The sequence below is a fragment of the Cygnus atratus genome, chromosome 1, assembly GCF_013377495.2.
Source record: "Cygnus atratus isolate AKBS03 ecotype Queensland, Australia chromosome 1, CAtr_DNAZoo_HiC_assembly, whole genome shotgun sequence".
In the NCBI taxonomy this organism is placed as follows: domain Eukaryota; kingdom Metazoa; phylum Chordata; class Aves; order Anseriformes; family Anatidae; genus Cygnus; species Cygnus atratus.
Window position 1 is genome coordinate 14,252,281 of NC_066362.1, and position 22,508 is coordinate 14,274,788.

General features: G+C 39.5%; 1 protein-coding gene across 10 annotated transcripts in view; it reads right to left on the reverse strand.

Moving 5' to 3' along the window:
* Nucleotides 1-22,508, reverse strand: part of SRPK2 (SRSF protein kinase 2) — a 148,978-nt gene that overhangs the window by 45,537 nt on the left and 80,933 nt on the right. The gene's annotated exons all lie outside the window — the stretch shown is intronic.

Here is a 22,508-nt window from a genome sequence, read left to right on the forward strand (position 1 = left end):
CAACCAGGAAAAAGAAATATGTTGTTACTCAAAGTGTTCTATAGCTTTTTATGAGAAAAATTATACTTGGTATTTCTAAACACCTACAAATTACTGACATTTTGAAATTCTGAGCGTTTTCAGTACACATAAAAAATGAAATCCAGAGTTGAAGCCTGTTTGTGTAACAACCAAGAAAACCTCCAAACAGGTTTATGCTGTTATTTTCTGTATTCATACTTCATACAAATAAAAAATATGTATTTGTAAAATGATATACTTGCAAAATACACTTGCAAAATAACTTAAAGCATGCATGCCGCCAAAAGCTGCTATAATTTGCATGTATATCTACCTCAGATCTAAGCTGTCTCAAAAATGTCATATTTTATCATTCAAATAACCACAACTGAAAAAATACCGTAACTTGTTATTTTTCATCTCCCAAAACTCAGATTCAAATGCTTCCTTGATCATGAATAAAAACTATATTTATGTTTATCCTGCTCCTATATTCATCCTTCTCATAATCCCCCACCACATTTTTTTTTTTTTTTTTTAACTTTTTACACACTGCAGTTGTTCAAGAAAGATAGCATTTGGAGTAGACAAGTACACAGTTGGTCAGAAATAAATTCCATTGGCAAGATGCACCGCCTGCACAGCAGCTGCTATTATGCCTTTGCTTTAAAGGACATTACTGGAAGTTGCACGCATACCAAATTTATCTGCCTGATACTTCTTTCAGAAAATATTCTTCTACGATTTCAGTAAACGGTCAGATTTTAAAAGGATATTTGGAACTAGTTTATTATTGGAATACAATGGCTTAAGTTATGTCAAGCAAGCTACCATCATTCTACCTCATTCTGAGGACATTTCAATTTCATTATTTTGGTCACATAAAATGATACAAACATGGCAAAAATCTAGTAGATTAGAGCAATGTGGTACCGGTCATAATTTCAAAAATCCATTGGAGTTGTGCTGATTTTGTCTTTTAAGCAAACAACTACTAGATCTATTTCTTCACATGATAAAAATAATGTTTTAAAGAGAATTGGAAGCATTTCTGGAATTGAGATTCACACACTTTGTCACTCATTTTGAAATAACTGTCAAGGAATACCAAGAATCTCCTTCCAAGAGAGCAGAAGAAGGAATTTATTTCTAGGGAAATTGATTAACAAAACAGAGCTTCTGAGTCTTTCTCAAGCTACTATATTTGACTTTGGTTTGCAAAGGGTTATTTTTTCCTGTCTACAATCCTTGCTGCATTCAGTACCCTGGCATTCAGAAGCATTTTCTTATTCTCCTTTGTGGACATCAGAAAGGAAGGGGGGAATTCATTTCCTTCTGGGGTGATTTATGATTTTATCTGCCAGTAACAAACGCTGATTTAAACTGAGAAAGATCTTTGATTTGCTCTTTTAGCTTTGCTTGCACCTTTGGAAGCAATTGAATGTTACGATGTGGAGAACGGTGAGGGAAAGAAATGCCACTACGTTACACCAGCCTGCCTGCTAATTCTGTATTACTGCCTTCTTTTTCCATCTGTTTGCTTTAGTTTAGGATTCTCAGCAAGGGACACTGTTGTTTGGTTTTGTTCACTGTTACATTTCTGAGCTGTACATAAAGATCAAGTCTTCAGCGCTTGACTTGGCTGCTTAAGTTCTGCCTACAAGTTCAGTAGCTCAGACCAGCATCACTGATCCTTGCTCTTCTGCCAATACACAATTTGACAATAGTGAGTTATGACATCAGTCTGTGAGAGAACTCCAGTTTTGCTGTTTCTTAGTAGCCCTGTTATTGAATTGGAAATGTAAGATACTACGAATGTTCCAACAACCACAGAATCACAGAATGGTTTGGGTTGGAAGGGACCTTAAAGACCACCCAGTTCCAACCCCCTGCCATGGGCAGGGACACCTCCCACCAGACCAGGTTGCCCAAAGCCCCATCCAGCCTGGGCTTGAACACCTCCAGGGATGGGGCATCCACAGCTTCTCTGGGCAGCCTGTGCCAGGGCCTCACCACACTCACGGGAAAAGCTTCTTCCTTATGTCTAATCTAAATTTACTCCTTTTCAGTTTAGATTTAGATATCTTCCTTTATGATGTATGACAAATACACAATTCATTCAGTTTACACTGGGGATTTTTTTTAGTATAGAATTTTTAGTATAGAACTGCAAACTTGTTAAAACGTGAACTAATTTCTCATTGAAGTGGACTTCAAAACGTCTTTGACATGAACAATTCAGACATTAAGAAAGCTGTAATAAACATGCTAACCTCCATTTCCTTTTAAGAAACATAATTGTCCGAAACTATCATAACGTAAGCTATGCAACAGTTGCCTTATTTCAAATTATTTCTCTTCTTAATATCCTAGCATGTTTTATGCAATGACGTGCATTATGTAACACACCCATGCAGAGGAATACACTAAATCTATTTTTCTTCTTTCTGCAGTAATCACTTGGTACTCTGTGGTCTACCACTACTAGGTTATTCATCACCATCCGAGCATAAACACTTAATTAAAAGAAGATGACACACTATTTCTAGACTCACAATATTCTGACAGTGGGTATGCAGAGAACTGACCGTCTCCACAGGCTACAATGACAAACCTTACAATCACATTAAAATAAGCAATACAAACAATTAACAAACACTACTCAAGATGTTTTTATCTTTTATTTACTCATTTCTAAACACAGCACAGGCTGATCAAAATACAACGAAATCCTATTTTTAACCTACTTTTAGAGGGAATGCTTAATAAAAGACAAAAGAAAAGCTGAAGCATTTCTCCTCTACAGTGAACACAAAGGAATATATGCCGAAATGCTAACTGGGGTCTTACAGCAAAGCAGTTGCCCTCTTCAAGAACCACTAAATTACTGACATCTGAATTTTACTTCTCCCTCATGGACACATTGCTTCATGGTCCAGCTGGGGAACAGCCAACAGTAAAAGCAATCAGCATAACATTAAAACCCGGAGATGTTGAGAAAATTGTACCACGACAAGTTCGGGAAGAGGTGTCCAGCTTTGTTGTGGTGGGTTGCTTTGCTATTCCTCTATTTCGGAAAAGGTAAAACAAGAGCAGCGAGGGTGATTAAAAATACGAAATGCCTTCCATATGGGAAGCATCTGAACATACCAGAGCTCTTCAGTCAGGAAAACAGACAGCAGAGATCTATAAAATCTTGAGAAGAACAGAGAAAGTGAATAGGAAATGACTGTTCACTGCCTCACCCCACACAAATTGAGCCAAGTTTGGAAAAAAAACACTAAATTAAAAAAAATTTACTTCTGTGACACGGCGTTAAAAGCTAAAGCCACTTTTTTCCCTGGATAGCATGGGTGAGAGAAGCTTACCTATGCCCAAGTAGGGATCGGTAAAACTCCTGGAAGAAAGATCTCCTGATAGCTCAAAGAAAACTACCTTTGACTTGGGAAGCATGAGATGGATAGATTTTGGAGAGTGTTCAGCACATCAGGGCCCTGTCCTGTGCTCCTCCTGAGGCGTCTGCTCCCGGCTAGAGGGCCGCAGCCGCACCTCGGGCCTGACCTGGAGCGGCCATTTCATCTCCAGACACTCCTCCCTGTTCCTCACCAAATGAGTCGCTGTCATGGCTAAAGCACAGAACAGGCTTCGGGCCTCTTCATCCAAAACCCTCATCAGGAGAAAAATCATGTTTTTGTTGTTACTATCAAGCAGTGAATAAGAATGCATTGCAGGCAAGATTGCTACACTGTAAGATTACTTGAAGAAACCAGCATGGTGCTCTCCACAGGGGACAGGCATAACACAGGAGGAGACCTTCTCTGTGAACACTGTAGGCATGATGAACTACTCAATTTTTTTAGTTTAAAGACTACCTTTTGGGTAGCAGAACTTTAGCCTGAATGCAGCTAAAACCTGATTCTCCTGCCTTTAGAAGAGCATTGTCTCAGAAGGAAAACAGACCGAGTTAAATGAAGAACTACCTGGGGGAGACAGAAATAGATGAGATGATACGGCTAGGCTAAAACTACCTCAGCCTAAGGGGAAGACGAAACTTTCCTTAAGATTTACAGATGAATATATCCAGAGAAATTTATTTGCTAATAGAAAATGCAATTAAAAGGAAGGTAAATAACTCCTTCATATATTTAATAAAATAAAACTTGGAAACAACTGTGTTCTAACAATGTTATGAATCTCCTGCCATGTCCACTGAGGCTCTTTGGGGAATTTCAAATTGAAGAGAAAACAAGGAGGCGGGGGAGGGTAACCATCAGAAGAAATGTGCTGTAAGCCTCCTAACGCTGAGATGTGAGCTTTCAGAGAGCTGTGAGTGGGTGTGGGTCCATCTGGAAGGAGCTCCAGCGATGCTTCCCTCCAGATCCAGAAGGCAAAATCATTCAGGGCAGGACTCTCAGGTGCTGCAGAGCTTACAGGCTGAAATCTCTGCACACAAGTCTCTTCCAGCTGCTATTAACTGCTTAAAGACTCAATTATTAAAAATCCTTCTCTAATGTCCAAATGGTGCCTGCTTTTCTAGTTGAACTCCTGCCTATTCTTTTTCCCAAATGCAGATTTAGTTTAATTAGACACATGCCTGCTAACAGTGAGCTCTGTGAACCTACGACAGCCTTAAATGAAGGTTTTCTAAATAAAGGTATGCATGCATGAAGCAACAAAAACAAAGAAATCAAAACAACCCCTAAGTTCTTCTTCAAGGAAGAAAATCATTTAAGATGTAAGAGTTTTAAATTTGTTGTCGTAATTATGAATAATTTAAAATTTTAACAGTTATACAGTGCTTGTAATTTTATATTATAATACTTTGTAATTATGCCAGAGATTATTTTACTGTTTTTAGAATCAAAGACTATAAATTTAGAAGGAAACAGGTTATAAAGAGACATGTTTTAACTAACTCCAAGAAATTGTTCAAGTGAACTTCCTGAGACCTAAAGCCTAGCTTTAAGTGAAAAGCTCTACTTGGGTTCTTATATGAGTGCGGACCAAGAATAGACTTTCCAATTCTAGAATATCCACGCATAAAGAGAGACTGCTGGTGTGTCCCAAGCATGAAGCAGTTTCCACATCTGGTCATTATCCAACAAAATTATCATTCCTCCAGAGACTGTTAACATTCCTTTCAAAGACAGCATTATAACTTACAACATCCACCACTGCTCGTGGAAACCCCTCCTGGAGCAGGGGAGGCTGAGACACAGTGGCCTCTGTAACCTCAAACAAACACCAAGACAGAGATTTAATTTTTCATTCCCTTTTTGCGTGCTGTCCTTTTGGAGGCAACCCTGGGCTTCAGCGTACACTGAAGGCAAAGTAAAATGCCAAGGAAGTCTGCCTTCTTCCTTTCAAAACAACAGGTACTATAAATAAACACCATTTCAAGCAGCCTTCTCATGCCTCCACCCCAGCCTAGCAGCAGAGTACTGCTGCTGTGAGACATCCTTTTCTTTTTCTGCTCCTGACCATAGAGTCTCTCCTTTTCCTTGCTGGAAATTACACAGCCATGAGGGATGATGAACCCACGAGCTGAGCTTCTCGCTGTGTGCCCACGCCATCGGCAGATCCAAGGCAAGGCGAGCAGGAGGAGCCCACCGCCAAGGGCAGCGTTGAGGGGAACCAGTCACAGCCTACGATTATAACACACTGCATCTAACACAAAGCAGTAAGGTCTGCCTGCCTGGTGGACAAAAGAGAAACTGGCTCTTTTGGGCTTTCTCTGGGACAGCTACACCAAGGTCCCAGAACCAAATGGTGTCAAGCTCTGAAAGTCAGTCCTCCCCCCAATTTTGTTCTCAAAAAGCTGCAATTCTGTTAAAATATTCTCAGGGCTGCAAATCATAAGTTAAATCTATCCAGGAAGCTTCAATCTTAACTGTACTTATGTTTTCTTCTTACACACTGGTTTCTAGCAGAGTTCTGCCTTCCAGACCCTTTCTCCATTACAGACTTGCGGAGGGGAAAAAAATAATATCAACAATCAAGAAAGAAAAAAAGACTCGCCTGGTGACACAAAGAGAAAATACCTAGCAGTATACTCAGCAGCTTACACACTGCCCATATTTCTAGCCTCTGGTGAAGTGTTGTAAAGGTTGGGAAAGTTATTTTAAAAAATTTGCACCAAATCCTTAAAAGACAAAGAGGAGAAATCCTGCTGTCCTAGCTATGTAGGAGACGTACCGATCAGCAGAGAATAAAGAGTTTCTTGTATGCGCATTCTAACAGATGGCAAAATGAAACCTCCACCTGAAGTCAGACAAGGCAGCTCGCTCCAACAAAATGATAAAAGCCTAGTTAAAAAACAAGCCAGTCTCATGTCTCCATATGAAGCTTCACCTTCTCCAAATTCTCCTTTGAGAAGGTGCTTCTGCTGTCTCCCTGAGCACACGCTTCCATCTCTGACCATCTAGAAGACCTTACAGGAGACACCAGTGTGCAGCGAAGGACACAGCCACTATTTCTTTGGCTTCTTTTTCCATATTACCACGGTTAAGCTCTGTGATGGGTTACTTTTAACAGAACGACTCACACATGTATAAATGGAAATTATTTTCTGACTCTCTTTTTGGCATGTTACATTGTAGTATTTAGCTTTTTACTTTCTGTGTCTCATTAAATTATAGTGTTTCTAGTCTTTCTATTAATAAGATATGATCAGAAAGCACGCTGCTTGTAGTTTCGGTATCTTACAGTTGCTACTAGCAACAAATTTGCAAGTTGTGAAGGGGAGGAAGGAGAAGCATCCTCTGCTCTCCAAAGGCGCTCTTTGCCCCTATGGAAACAAGTAGATTTAACAGAATTGGCATCAAAACCCCTCACATCAACAACCCAACAATACAAGCTGACAGCTTCCATAGAGTTAATTTAAACACAGGTGCACCACGAGTAAATATACATTCCATGTGTTATAAATTAAACAAATACAATTGTGATAATCAAACGGAGCAGAAATAAGTCAATACATACAGCATTTTGCACCCTTTTTTACTTGTTTAATGTAATCCTGACCTCAGGTGATCATCCCAATGCGAAAAAAAAAATCCACATTATTTTTCATCCCCTCGCTTACTTCATGTTTGGGAACCTGGTTCTATAGGGCAATGAATGACACATGGGTAAACAGACAAACGTTTTGGATGGGACAAACACTGGGGAATGTAACTCCCAGGGGGAAAATAACAAGAGCCTGAAGGGGTAAGGTCACACTTAAGGTTACACAGCAGCCAGAGGAACCTCTTCATCTGCAGCAAATATAAAGTATTGCAGCAGTGATAAATTCTGAACGCCAGTTTGAACTCCATTGATACCAAACTCCACCTTGTTCACCTTGCTCTCCAGAGGCCAGAACAACATGGATTCTTTATAAAAAGCTATCATAACTCCTTTTCTCCAACAGACCACTTTCTTTCAACATGAGGGATTGATCTCAACCTTTCTAAAAACACACAACCCACTCCTAAACTTCCAAGTGCTATTAACTTCTCCTCCATGTAACTTTACAAGAATTTTAACTAAGTTCTTCTCAACTTCTGCTAACATTTAATTTTATGAAAGTACCTATGCTTGCATTGCAGTAACAGTAAATAATAAAAACAAGCTAAATAAGAGCAATTTAAACCTTTTTACCTTAAGTATTGGATGTACATTACAAATACATCTATCATTGAAAAAATTGTCAGGTTAAAATTCTGTTAAGCTGTTAAAATTCTTCCATTTGGGGTATAATATATGTAGGCATAAATACAATATATGAAAACATCTGCTTTCAGTTTCTCTCTACATATTGCTCATCACATTAATTTAAGTATCCGCTTTCATAACAGAAATCTATATCATAACATAAACCTATAAAAGAAGTAAATAGATTGCAAAGTTCAGAAGCAGTCAGAAGTAAGAAAAATGTAAAGTTACAGATGAATGTGTTTTAAGAAAACTCATTCTCATCCAAATACAGACAAACAGCAAGCAGCTGGTTTTAAATACAGCCTCAAAACTTTAAGGGCTGCACCTGTGCTTGGAGGTGAAAAATTGTTAGCATCCATTCTTCAATAGCTGATATTATTATAAGCAATAAAATAATCTAGGAACCTGGATGCTGAATGACCATGCATAAGCTAGGACCAAGAAATGAGCAGCCAGTAGGCACAACCATGGCATCTGCACAGTTCTGCACACTGTCTTCTCTGAGCTTTCCTGCACCTGAGAGAGTTTTTGCAGCAAAAATTTCAACAGTGGTGAAAACAGGCAGCTGGCAACCTCTTCTGGACACAGGAATGTGACCAGTCTTTAGCTCTGAGTTACAATCCAGAACAGTGACACCAGCCACCATGATTCTGGCTGTTAAATTTAGAGACTGACTTTTCATCTCCGGTATGTGGACTTTCACACCGCAGCAAGGCTGACTCAATGAGGCCTTCTTCATTTTCTTCTCGGGTAGCGTACCATGCCATTTGTAACTCTTTACTTGGTGCTTCTGTCTTTTTGTCTTTGTAGAGGTGGTAGCAATTATTACTGTTCAGACACCTGGGAACACTTTTTATTTGGATAATGGCTTGATAAATTGATCTAGAAGAAAAACAATAGCTTCAGTTTCTAGGAAAAATGAATCTTCTTTTAAAGTGCCTAGCTCTCAGAATGGATTTTTCACCTTTTTTTTATACTCTATAATGCAAAGTTAGAACTGATCTCTTGCCCAACAACCATCTGCGCCTCTTACAGAATATGGCATCTTCTATTTATTTGACGTAAATGCAATGCCATATGCTTCCCAAAGCAGCTGCATCCAGCGTCCTCTCCTGTGACACATTCCCTCAGCGCACAGGTCGTTATTCTTCCTAGTGCTGCTCATTCAACATTCCCAGGGAAAAATACCTTTCAACCCCATCAACCACCTCTCTCGTGGGCTGTAGGGCTTGTTTTGGAGCTCTCCATTTTGTTTGAAGTTTGCAGCTTAAGGTCTGTTCCCTCGGTTGGACCTTCACCAAGCGGTGGTTGCCTCAGGAGAACCAGGGAAGTCACCTCAGTATTTTAAAGCCCTGTCCAGCCTGTTCAACTGGCTTGGATGAGGCAGTTTTGGTTACCGAAAACTGTGATGAGGTTTTCAGAACCTCTTCTGTGTCAGCAAGTCTGAGAGTAAGGGTTATCCAACCACCTGATTCATCCCAGCCTTGGCGTGCTTTACCTCACAGCATGGATGCTGGATGACTCACTTATAGGAATATTCCTATTTCTAACAATAATTGCAATTCTGATCCATGGTGAAAAAAAAAAAATCAAGGAATCCCTGCTGTCGTGAAATCCCAGCCGGACATTTGCTCTCGTAGAGAAGATTTAAGTGTGAGGATGAGCCTGCCTCCTGGAGTAAGATCCTTCCATATCCCATGCCTTGATACCAGAACGCATCCTGCACCATGTCAGCCACCTGCAAGCCTCAGGAAAGGCAGCTCATCTTGCAAGGGTACCTTCTGAACCCAGTTAACAATACGAAGAGGACAGCAATTATTACTGCTGGGAGTAATACTCCATTTCACCTCTTTCACACAAATAATCCCATCTCAGGGTTTCTCAGAAGGCCAATGGTGTCCTGAACATTAGCTAGAGCTGTTAGAAAAACTGAAGAATTTTCAGATTCCAGGTTTCAAAAGCCAGAGGTCAAGGATAATTGGCACAGCACAGTACAAGACAGAAACACGCTGACTCCTAATGACAGTTAAAGGATGGTGACATAGCTTCAAAGATATGGCCTACACAAAGCAGAAACCAAGGTCAAAGGAACATTGCAAGTTTACTGCTGACAAAAATGGAAATACTGAGTTTTATGGTGGTGGCACAGCTTCTGATCTGACTGGTGCTAAAACTAAGATATGCTACATATGTTTGCGATGCATTGCCTTGACTTTCACTAAGCTGAGTCAGTGCCAAAGCTGGCTAAAGTCTACTCTGGCATCGGCTCAGTTATCTGACAAGCCTCAGTGAAGTCTTCAAGAAGCTGTGTAGACTATCAGCAGTAATGGATGGAAAAGAGCTGAAGAAAACTCTGAACTGAACACTGTTTCAAGAGAGGAACTGAGCATTGTGGGCTCATCTCACCTTATGTACCTATAGTTACTACAGAGATAAATAAGTTTTTCTACTCCTGAACGAAGAGGTAGATGCAGTGAGTACACACATGGGTTATCGCTTAAAAGCAGAACTTTAAATTGCTAAACCTCTAAAAAGGCGATAGCCAAAACACAAGCTGATAGCAAGATGGGATGGAGATACTCCGTTATAAAGCAAGACGTCTTTAAATCATTAGCATAACCAGGCAGCCAAGCCTTGGACAGCTGTAAAATGCTTCTGAGCTTAATCCTGATTGATAGTGAGGGTGCCAGACATACAGAAGAGGCTAATACTCCTCTGTGAGCATTTTATCTACTTGAATTTCTACAAGAGTTCCAGTTAGGATAAATCAGCTTCCTTTAGATATTTGATGAATTCCTGCTAGGCAACACCAGATACAGATTAGCCGTGTAGTGCTAGGGGTGGGGATGATTCACTGAGATGCACAGAGCCTTTCACACTTCTGAGGAATTCTGCTTCCAGCCAGGTTCGTCTTTTCAGAGGGTTCTGACTTCCCAGAACATCCCACTTCTCCAACGTGGAGTAAGTACTTTATGGTGTAGGAGGCATAGAGAAATGCAAAGAGATAGATGAGCGATGTCTCACCCTAGTCCACTCAAACATGAAAGACAAAGTGCAGGCTTCAGAACTCCCTTCCCTTTGTGACTCCTGGTACCCAAATGAAAATGCAGCATTTCTAGGAAGCTACCGGATACCTTTAAATCATGCCTTCCTCACTCCTAACTTTTCATTAATAACAACGGAAAAGAACTACCTGAAGATCTCATCAACATAGATATAATTCTCCAGAAATATAACTTTTAGGGAAGTATAAGAAGCAGCCAATTTTTTGTTTATTTTAAGCACAAACTTCACCTTCTTTACCTCTGAGTGATGTCCCAGTCAATCCCTATCTGAATTTTCACAAGCACATAGAAGACACTTCATAAAATGGATGTCTCTAGTTCTTCCAGTTTCATCTGACTTTCCCTTAGGTTTCTGCGTATCAGCTACAACCATTTCTTGAACAAACATTAACACTTAATAAACACATGGTAAGCAAAAAAATAAAATAAAAATGGAGAAGCAATGGTGTTAAGCTACTGAACAGTCTTCAGCAAGGGGCGTGAGAGCCTGGTTTCCTAATCATTCGCCATGCCAAGGGGAAAAATAAAAGGAGTCACCGTAAGAGGTCTCCTCATCCTTATGATGCTAAAAATAGAAAAATATATAGTAAGTCCCACTGAAAGGTAACAGGAGGTTGAAAGAACAAACAAGAGAGGATTATCTTTTGAAAACCCACAGAAAATGAAAAACAGAGGGATAGGATTGCCACAAAAAAGAATGAGATTTATGCGGAAGTCCTCATAGACCTTTGTGAAAATCATTTAAAAGAGCGGAGAGGTGAAGACTAGCCTGAAAAGGCTAGGACTAAGACCGATTTTCGTTTTGTCCCTGTTTTGCATCAGTGCTAAGCTCCCCTTGCTTTCAGTACAGAAAAGTCCTTGCTATTTCCATGCAAATATATCAGCAATAATTGTGTATTTAATGGTGCTTTTCTGTAACGTTAGAGAAACATAATGAAAATTAATTTCCTATTGCAAAGAGCAAACAAGAGGTTTCCATTTCCACTGTTACACAGATCTACCTCTTACAACAGATTCATAATCGTTGTTAAATGTTTTTTTTTTTTTTTTTTGTGGTTTGAAACATTTCCTAGCTAAAAATGTAGGTCTGCACCTCTTCCCTTGCACAAAAATACCAACCACAGGCCCGTGTCAGCCCTCCTCACAGTGCCTCGGGGTTGCCATGGAAACTGGCCCTGCTTTCTGCTGCCAGCACCAGCTCCATGTGAGCAGGAAAAGAGCTTAAATAATATTTATGTAATATGCAGCAGAGACCGTATATACAAGTTTTATGATTTTATGGGAGGCCTGCAGACTGGTTAAAGTGGCTTCAAGAATCCGTGGATTGTTTCATTCAGACATTCAAAGTTTATTTATATTGCTAGGCTCAAAATCATACCACAGGGAATATATACGAAAGTGGAATTCACTATCTTCTTTTTTCCTCATTTTCGATTAAAGAGACAGGCGGGTTCCATACTTTGTAAGTAAATAAAATCATGTGTTCTTGAATGTATGTACTGTGAAAAAAAATAGAATTTGATTTCTTCCTTAAAGTGAGACTACCCGTACATCTTATTCCCAAAAAGCCATAATAGATGACTAACAAAGAGGTTTTTTGGTAGCAGACTGATTTTGAAACAAAAGAAGGCCAACCTAACCTTCATTATTTCCCTTATTTTAATAAGTGACATGTGTTTCTTCTCTTCCCCCCCCGCCGCCCCCTTCTTTCAAAGAATTTTTGTGTAACAATACTGCAGGAATTCGGCAATTCTCTTTTTCCTGACTAGAAGCTGACACATTCTTCTGACTATTCCCTGACATGTCTGACTTACCCTGTCCTCTGTGCAGTAAATAATCAAGTGTACCTTGCCACCTCGAATCTTGTTAAGTCACTGTCTTATTTACAATCAAGCTTTGTTAGATCACTACGTTATATCAATAAATATATTGCCGCTTCTCTCTTCTGAGTGAAGTATATAATTTCATCCGTGACAGCTGTGTACATGCACACAGTCACCTTTCATAGCACGGCTGAGGCTGGCAGGGCCCTCTGGAGGCCAGCTGCTCCCACCCCTGCCCAAGCAGGGCCACCCAGAGCCACTTGCCCAGGACCACGTCCAGGTAGCTTCTGAAAATCTCCAAGGAGAAGAATCCACAGCATCCCTGGGCAGCCCATGCCAGTGCTCAGAGTTCAGCTTTTAACACCAGGCATGAGATCAAGAGACACATTCAAACTTCCAAAGACCAAACAACCCAATGAATGGTTAATGCCCCAGAAATGCTTTCAATACCAAAGCAACTTAATTAGACAGCTTACTGTAAACACCAGTTAGAATGGAAATTACCCTTTGGGTCTATTCAAAGGGGGTGGGAGGTGGAAAATGCTGTGGAGAGTCTTAAACATAGAAGAAAAAAGGCAGTCTCATTTCCCTCACCTGTGTTAGACTTTCTCAGCACACTTTTTCATAGGTAGCCTGTTTGGAAAAGTACATAAATTGAGTATTTCTTCTGTCTGGAAGAATTTCTGACTAGAAATATGAGAGTGGGAGACCAACTAGCATAGACACACTCCACCCAGACAGCCTGGGAAAGAGCCTCAAAGCCAGGTTCAAATCCCTAATCCGAATGATCTGAGATATAAATTTTACTTCAAATATATGTTGTTCTAGCCTATATCATAAATCAATACTCAAAGCCTATTGCTAGAGGTAAATCTTACTGTCTCTCTCACCTATATAGCTTTTTTTTTTCCAGATAAAATATTTAAATTGCAAACATTAGCTAGAACAAATTATCCTTCCTGAAACAGAAATCCCATGGAAAAGGAGTAGACCCAATAACTTGAGTGCAATGATATCAGAAGGGCTCTGGTAGGACATATCAAAGATCTACCTAACACCAGTATCCTTTATCTGAGAAACAGCGCTGTGCAGACGTCCATGGGAAAAGCTGAGCACAAAGTTCCTTCTTCCCCCAGGCAGTCTCCTGGTCTCCAACAAACAGCACCTCTGAGACCGCCAGATGGGACTGCTATATATTTAGTATCTCCCATCTCACATTTATTGCACAAGTCTACCCAATTCCCCCTTGAGCACGTGGAAGCTTACAGCATCCGCATGACATGAAATTCCAGAGCATAATTACACCTTTTCCAAAGAATTACCTTGTTTTGTTTGCTCTGCAGCTGCCATCTCATAGCTTCAGTTGACATCCCTTGATTCTTGCACTGAAAGTGTCTGAACAGTCATTCTGCAGTCACCCTCTCCCTGGCTCACAATTTAATAGACATCTACTGTATCCCCCTCTGCCATCTGTTTTTCAGTCTTGAAAAGTCCTACTCAGTTTTGTCGTTCCTTACAGGAAAGCTGCTCCATAATTCAAGATCCTCCCTTCCACTCTTCCCAAACCTTGTCGTGCCATACCCTTTGTATGCCATATAGGCAATGCGTGATGGGCTTATGCTGGCATAATGATATTTTGTTCGTCATCTCCTCCTTTGTTCCTTATCATGGTTTTGCTTCTTTAAATCGTTATTGAACATAAGACTGACTCTTTCATGAAACACCTGTTTCAGTGTCAGTTCCCTAAATAAATATCACCTCAGAATCCATTATTTTATATGAAAAGTTAGGATTACTTTTCAATATGTATCACTAACGCTGAATCTCACTTGACACTTTGCCATACTAAATGTTGGTGTGAACATACTGAACTCTGCTTGAGGGAGCTTTTTGACCAAGAACCATCATACTGAAAAGGGAAATAAGAAATGCATACGCTTCCACCAGATAACAAACAAAATAAGCTTTTTCATATTTTCAGGAAAACAAGAAACTAGTTTTGATTGCAGGTTTTTGCTTGTTTTTGACATCCTAAGTCTGTGACTAGCTCATATGACTGGGGCTCTCCAGAACTGCCTAATTATTTTCTAATGAGAGTGTGATTATGGTATGAGTTATTACTTCTTTGAATAGAAGTAGATTAATCAGTAGTTCTAAAAGGAAATGACATTTCCTTTTAAAATATCATTTTATATAAAAAATAATTATGTATCTCGAAGTTTAAATAAATGAGATTTTACTGTAAAGAGATCTGAAATTAAAAATATTTACCAAAGTAATACATAGACTCTTGCTCTGCTTTAGTTAGCATCAGACAGAATCATAAAACACACACTTTGCAAAATAATGCAGATAAGACATGTGCTTCAAGATAATTTTATCTTTGCCTCAGAGATAGTACCCAGGCTTCCATCTAGCTTGAAAAGAACATAGACAATTTATCAATACAACCAGTGACTTTAAGGTAGTTATCATATCCACAGAAATTCATGTATAAAGAAGAAGTAATTGTCATTGCCAAAACAGGAAGAAAACATTGGCATGAAAATCTTAGATAGTAAAGATTAGACTGAAAGAGGGGAACAGTGCTCATCATTACACATTTGAAGCCATATGTCAGAAAGTTAAAACGTCCCTTACCTAATATAGTAATGTAAGAAGACTACTAGAAACCTAGTTGTCCTAAACTCCCTCTACCATGACAGAGGAAAAGGGGCAATTAAACATTAGGTAAGTAGTAAGACAGGTATTTAATTTCAGATGACTGATGAATGCTATATTAAAATAATTATGCTTTTTATTAGCTGGGGACAAAATTAAATAGTCCCATCACACAACTGTAAATTTCAGTGGTAACTAAAAGGTTATATTCCCAGAACACGACTAAAATGAACTGAACATTTTACAGAACTAAGCTTTGACCAGGAAAACAATCCTTCTCTGGTAAAAGTGGCACTAAAAGATAGTACAGTGATGAAATGTAAAGGTAGATGAGAATAATTTTAATAACAACTGCACAGGCTGCACTGTTATCTATTTGCAAAACTATAGAATCATCTCAGCCATCACAGGACACACAGTTCAGAGCTTACAGCAGATTTTGACTAAGCAGTCTAGAGAAAACAGTAGCTGCTTCAAGCAATTTATAAATTAATAAAACTCATCCATATGTTTGTAGCAGAACAATATATTTAAATATTTATTGAATTTTACAGAGTAATGTTTCATTTCATTATTATGATTGCATAGGAGACCCGGCCTTTGTCATTGTATTTATTTGGTGTTACTCAACTGATAAGAATATATTCAAATAAAGACCCAACAAAATAGTAGAAGACTGCAATTTAATAGAGTAACATTTAAAAAAAAACAACACTTTCCCTTCATCCATTTCTGTACAAATTGTTATTCGTAGAGATGCCTGCTATTTTAACTGCATACCATTAAATAAAAAATAAGCAAAATATTTTTATGAATGTTTGAGATCTGTAAAATGAATATGTAACAGTTTTAGTTTGAAAGCAGCTGCTCATTTTAGCAAACGAGGACTCTAGTGTTACACTGATCTTTGTTCAGAAAGGTAGTACAACGAGGCTCAAAATATCTTCCACAAAAAATGTATCTTCCTCCACATGTGGACAATGCATATATTTTATGCATTGCATTCATGTCAACAGCATGAAGAAGTTTAAGATCAACTAGGTGAAAGGGTAAGATGACTGTAATATATACAAAAAATAACAAAATGAATGGGAATTAATCCTTAAAGCGCAAACTTTTTTAATATAAAATGCCAGTTTGCACTTAAATTTCACAGGAAACCTCAGGCAGTTTGCTCTGACTTTGCCTTAAAGGTATTTTTCTTACTGTCAGGTCCCACTGGAAACAGCACCACACTACCTTACATGCTAGCATTTGCTGAACTACATGGAGTTGAAATGGATCCCAAAGCTACTGCCTAATAATCAGAGTTTCAATGACTAGAAGCAAAATTATTATAATAAAGTGGGTTTAAAGTTCTTTTTAAGCTCCTTTTCTTTTTTTTTCAATCCACAGAGTAAAACATAAGTAAAACGTAATTTCTTCTAAGCTAGAAGAAATTTAGCTTACAGGAAAACTTTCCTGTGCATCTTCAAGGTTCTGCTCGCTGCCAACTTTAGCGTCCCAGCACATAGCCTTCAGATGACCTATCCCAATGAGAACAGACAACAGTCGTAAGACATAAACAGGAAGATACATTCATTTATTTCCTGTGTATTTTCTGACTCTGCTAAGAAAAAGTATTTATATCAATTAAAGGAAAACAGAGACATCAGAAATATGACAGCTCATGTTTTCTTGCCAGGTTTTGAGTTGAAGACAGGCTTTTGGTTAAAGCATGGAGATTAAAATAAATGGAGTTTAAAAAAGTAAAAACAACGGAGTTAACAAGTCCAAAGACTTTGCCTCAACTAAGACAAAAAAAGCTACATTGGTTTGCCCCTTCAGAATGTGTTCCTCTTTTTTTTGCCATTTATTTCGAGCATTTCTCTATGGCAAGTGTTTAATACTTAGTTATGCAGTATATTATCCCTGTGAAGATAATCACAATCTTCCTAAAAATGGAAGTGTCAAGAGTAGACAAAAGTTTCCCTTTTGCAAGGAACAGGCTGGTTAAGTCACAAGCATTCAGTTTGCTGAATGGTGTTATTTTGCATACAAAATCCTTGCTCTTGCAGAATTACACGCAACTATGAGCTTGCCATTTCTGCAGCCATGATGCGGCTGCTCCAAGTCACATGAAATGGCAGCAGTGAGGGTGCGACCTGTGGTTCTGCTCACAACGCACACAAGAGCAACCAAAATCTCTGTCAGCAGAGGTTCTCCTCTGACATCCTCCACAGTGCTAAGGATTCTCCATGTAGCTTTAGTGTGACCCTGCTATTTAATAGGTAGAGAATGGACTTTCTGGCTCTTAAGACAGCCAAGGCACCTTCACTTTGTTGTACTCTTATCTTCTACTTTTCTTTTGCTTAAGTTAATGCCTTACTACTTAAGTTAAACATCTTTGTAGAGATGGCCCTTGCATGAAAATGAAAAAAATAAAAATAGTAAATAGCACATTAAATTCAAAGTACTTTGTATGACAAATTAGGAGACTCTAAACAGGGATAAAACGTTTCAGGAAACACTTCCGAAATTTTTCCAACATCTATTACAGCCAATGAAACAACAGCCTATGGAAGAAAAACTGACAAAACAGTTTCTAAAAGCTTCATTGGTAGCATGCAAAGGACCAGAATACAGTATCATTCTGAGTACTGTAATGAAACAAAAATATGAGAATGCACACATACAGAAGCAATGGAGCACGCACACACAAGATAGTAACAGACTATCTTAAACGTGCATCTTTTTCCTTTTCAAAAAGCAGATTTGAGACACAGACACCTAAACATTTCTGGGCTTAAGAACTGTAGCACAGCTCCATCCCTTAGGTATGCTGAAAGCAAAAGATAATCCAATTCATTTTGTAGATGACATGAGCATCCTTAGATTTTATAACAGAATTTTATTCAGTTCAAGGGAGTTCTCAGGAACCAGAAAGCAAGTCTGCCCCATGAACTTCACAGAACTATGGCAGTAATTTGCATGGTGCAACGCAAAACACACGAAGATAGTGCCTGACAAATTTTGTGGCCTCATATGATGGGATTACAGTATTGCTGGATATGGAGTTGTGCAAAGCATTCGGCACTGTCCCCTACGATATCCTTGTTTCTAAACTGGAGAGACAGGGATTTGATGGATGGACCACTCGGTGGGTAAGGAATTGGCTGGATGGCGGTACTCAAAGAGTTGCAGTCAACAGCACAATATCCAGGTGGAGACCAGTGACAAATGAAGTTCCTCAGAGGGTACTGGGACTGGTGTTGTTTAACACCTTTGTCGGTGACATGGACAGTGGGATCGAGTGCACCCTCACCAAGTCTGCTGATGACACCAAGCTGTGTGGTGCAGCCGACACGCAGGAAGGAAGGGATGGCATCCAGTGGGACCTGGGCAGGCCTGAGAGGTGGGCCTGTGCGAACCTCATGAGGTTCAACGAGGCCAAGGGCAAGGTCCTGCACTAGGAGGAGAATTAACCGAAAGCAGCCCTGAGGAGAAGGGCCTGGGGTTGTTGGTTGATGAGGTCAGTATGACCCAGCAATACGCACTTGCAGCCCAGAAAGCCAACCATGTCCTGGGCTGCATCAACAGAAGTATGACCAGCAGGGTGAGGGAGGTGATTGTCCCCCTCTGCTCTGCTCTCATGAGACACCATCCTGAGACACATTCAGCTCTGGGGCCCAAACATAAAAAAAGACGTGGACCTGTTGGAGCAAGTCCAGGGGAGGGACACAAGGATGATCAAGGGGTTGGAGCACCTCTTCTGTGAGGACAGGCTGAGGGAGTTGGGGTTGTTCAGCCTGGAGAAGAGAAGGCTCTGGGGAGACCTTACAGTGGCCTTCCAGTGCCTAAGGGGGGCCTACAGGAAAGCCGGGGAAGGACTCTGTCAGGGGGTGTAGTGATAGGACACGGGGGAATGGCTTTAAACTCAAAGAGGGTAGATTTAGATTAGATAAGGGAGAAATCCTTTACTGTGAGGGTGGTGAGGCAGTGGAACAGGTTGGATGGGACTTTGGGCAACCTGGTCTGGTGGGAGGTGTCAAGCCCACTCCAGGGGGGTTGGAATAAGATGATCTTTAAGGTCCCTTACAACCCAAACCATTCTAGGATTCTACAGACTTCATATTGAAATTAAAAAAAACTATTATTTGTTCCTTACAAAACAAATCTAGGATATTAGGGTCACACAAATGCTGGGGAAAAGGCCTTCAGTCATAGGCCTTTCATATATGTATGAAAGGCTTACGTAGGGTGAGAAATTACTCTAGATGTTCTCTAAGAAACACAAAAAATATCTTAAGGCAAGTCTGAGGGAAATGCAAAGCTTTCAATTTTCTTCAGCTTACTTGTTATACAAATAAAAAGCACATTCTGGCTTAGGAGGGATTTTCCTGCTAATTTAAAACTCAGTTGCAGCAGTTAGGCTTGTAAATGAATGGCTCTTTTGGAAAACCTGGAAACAGTGGAAAAAATAACGTGCTTGTTGCACTCTGTTACTCCCCATGTTCAACTAGCTGCAGTTTTGCATACGTCAATTTGTTAATTCTTTCAAGAAAATCAGAACCTAGATGTATGATTCTACATACCAAGAAAGCAGGAGATCAAACTCGAAGTGTTCTCCTACCCATACCACAGCAGAGGTACTGAAAAGCAGGTGCAGGCTGCCCTGGCTGAATTTCCAGCGATGAAGGGAGCATGACAGAAAACAAGGCAATGGAGACGACCTGTAAAGCCATACTTTTCTTTATGCAGAAGAATATTGCCGTAGCAACATACATGAAATGAGTTTCTGGATTTTTTGTATTATTTTCTCAGCTTGTGACAGTTCTGCAAGGCTAAATAACTGAGCATATGATTCCATGCCTAAAAAAGGTTTATGGATATAGACTTAGAAATCCCTACAATGCCTGCAATGCTCAGATGCTTTTTTTTTTTTCCCAGTTAAATTACTCTGCACTTTGAAAGAGACTAGAAGAAATGTACTCATGGGACGTAATTCTCTCATGGGAAGGATCAGTTCTAAAATGAACAGACTGCCTAACCTGTTAAAACTCTTGCAAAAAGACCCCAGACTTGCCAAGCACACTACATAAAAAATGAAGGTAGTAGAAGCACATCTTCTATTTAATTATTCTGTAGTTTTATTTAGACTACAGCTGAAAATAAAATAACAGTCCTTCTGTTAATTTCTTTCTTCTATCTAGGATCAAATAATGATGAGGAACTACACACCAGGTAACCCACATAAATTAGCTAAATATAGAAATTCAAATTTTTAATTTTTTTTAAACTGTACACTTGCATGATCTTAAGTCAGACTACTGCTTCCCTCTTGTACAAGCTAAAAATCACCATAATGGAAATGAAAAGGACACTTAATAATTGTGCCATTACATATACTGCTGCATAAATGACTGTTAAGACTGGACAAATGCCTCTACAGGAAGTGAAATGCTTAAGGTCAAAAAGAAAGAACACGCCAACAAACAAAGTGTTCTTCTGTATTTTCCTTCTAAATCAAGAGATTGAAATCTGGAATATAGGTCTTTGGAAGAATATCAAAAAAATAAAAAACAAAATTGCAACAATTTTTTTTCCATAAAAATATGCTCTGCAGATCCCATTTTTACACATCAATCACCAGTCCAAAACAAAGAAGGCCATGTTTTGCAAAACTACCCTCCTAAAATAAGCATGCAAAAAGGGCAGTAAATTTTAAAAATTACTTCTGCAAGAGAGTATGAATAGAACAGTAAGTGACAGTTTTGCAACTCTGCTTCCAAACCAGCAGAACGTGCCCTCAATCCTTCCAGGACAGGGAGCATAGTTACATCAAAACACGTCTGAACACAGGATCTAATCCACACCAGAAGCTGATAGATGTAGGCATACTCCTCTCCCAACTCAACTTGAAAGGCTATAGTAGGCCATCCTTCAAAAAGGCTCAAGTCTAAAAAATAATACAAACAGCTTTTAACCTTTTATCTGCGTTACTGTTTCCAAATAATTTACAATAGTTTGGAAACACAGCAAATAATCAGATAATTAGAACAGGCCAGGTTACTCTGGCAGGATGAAGAACCATTTTATGGAAACTTTAAATAGATGGTCAAATCTCAAAATGCAAAACATTCACTCAGCACTTATTACAGGACTTAAGTCTACAATGACCAGTGCACCATAGAGTTGTTAAAGTAATAAAGGCCCAAAGATACATGGAAATAAGTCTTACCAAGAACAGAATCAACCTTTTATTAAAATATTTCTTGCAACCATATCCTCAGCACTGTCCTCTTTTGTCCACTATTCTCCACTCAGCACAGCAGCACCAGCTCCTCCAGGGCCTGAGGTCTCCATACCCCTGGCCAGCACAGGGCCCCAGGAATTTCTGAAGAGTGCGGTGTATGTGAGAGTGCCTGAGCTGATACATACTGATGGTACTGCCAGCTCTAGGCTCAGATATTCCCGGGTGTGATGATACAGCCTGCCTGGGCTACACACCAGAAACACTGTCGGGGGCACTTTTGAAAGAATTCTTCTCATAACATCTCCACCTGCATGGTAAGGTCAAAGCACTACAGGTATTTGGAGCCTTCACAGTACAACCAGGGAGTTTTAGCTGAAAAACAGAGATGCCACCTTTGAATGTAAAAAGCTGATGGGTCCTTCTGAAGGACCTATTCCTTGTGCTATGCATCCTTTCTTAAATTATGAAATGAAGGGAGGGAAACTACTGTAGCAAGGCACAAAGAAAATTACTCAAATATAATGTGAAAGCATCCAATTTAGACTTTCGTTTTGTACTTGGACAGAAATTTTCTCATAAGAAAGAGGATCATTGCATTGTCTAGACACGGATAGAGTTACTGAATGTCTGTACAGTAATACCAAACGAAGCCTAGAGCTCAAGTCACTTGCCAATATATCGTACTCTCTCCAGAATCAAAAGGGTTCTTGTTAAAATAAAGCATCACTGGCAGGGCCTGACAGTTAGCAGAGAGGAGGTTCTGTATAACAATGCTGTAGAACACTCTGTGGAAAAACAGTTAAAAATAACTTTGAATTTTGTGAGAAAAAGTGTCTAATGAAACACAATGAATTAAAAGATATTTTTATGATTTTTTTTTCTCCCTTCTGACAGAAGGGAGAAGCTGCAGTTCAGACTTAAATAACTTGCACAATACCCTAAACCCAAAGTCAAACCACCTGTCTCTGAAGTTGCAGATCGGTCCAGCTGAGTGCAACCTTACTCTTCGGCACTGTTCATGAACTG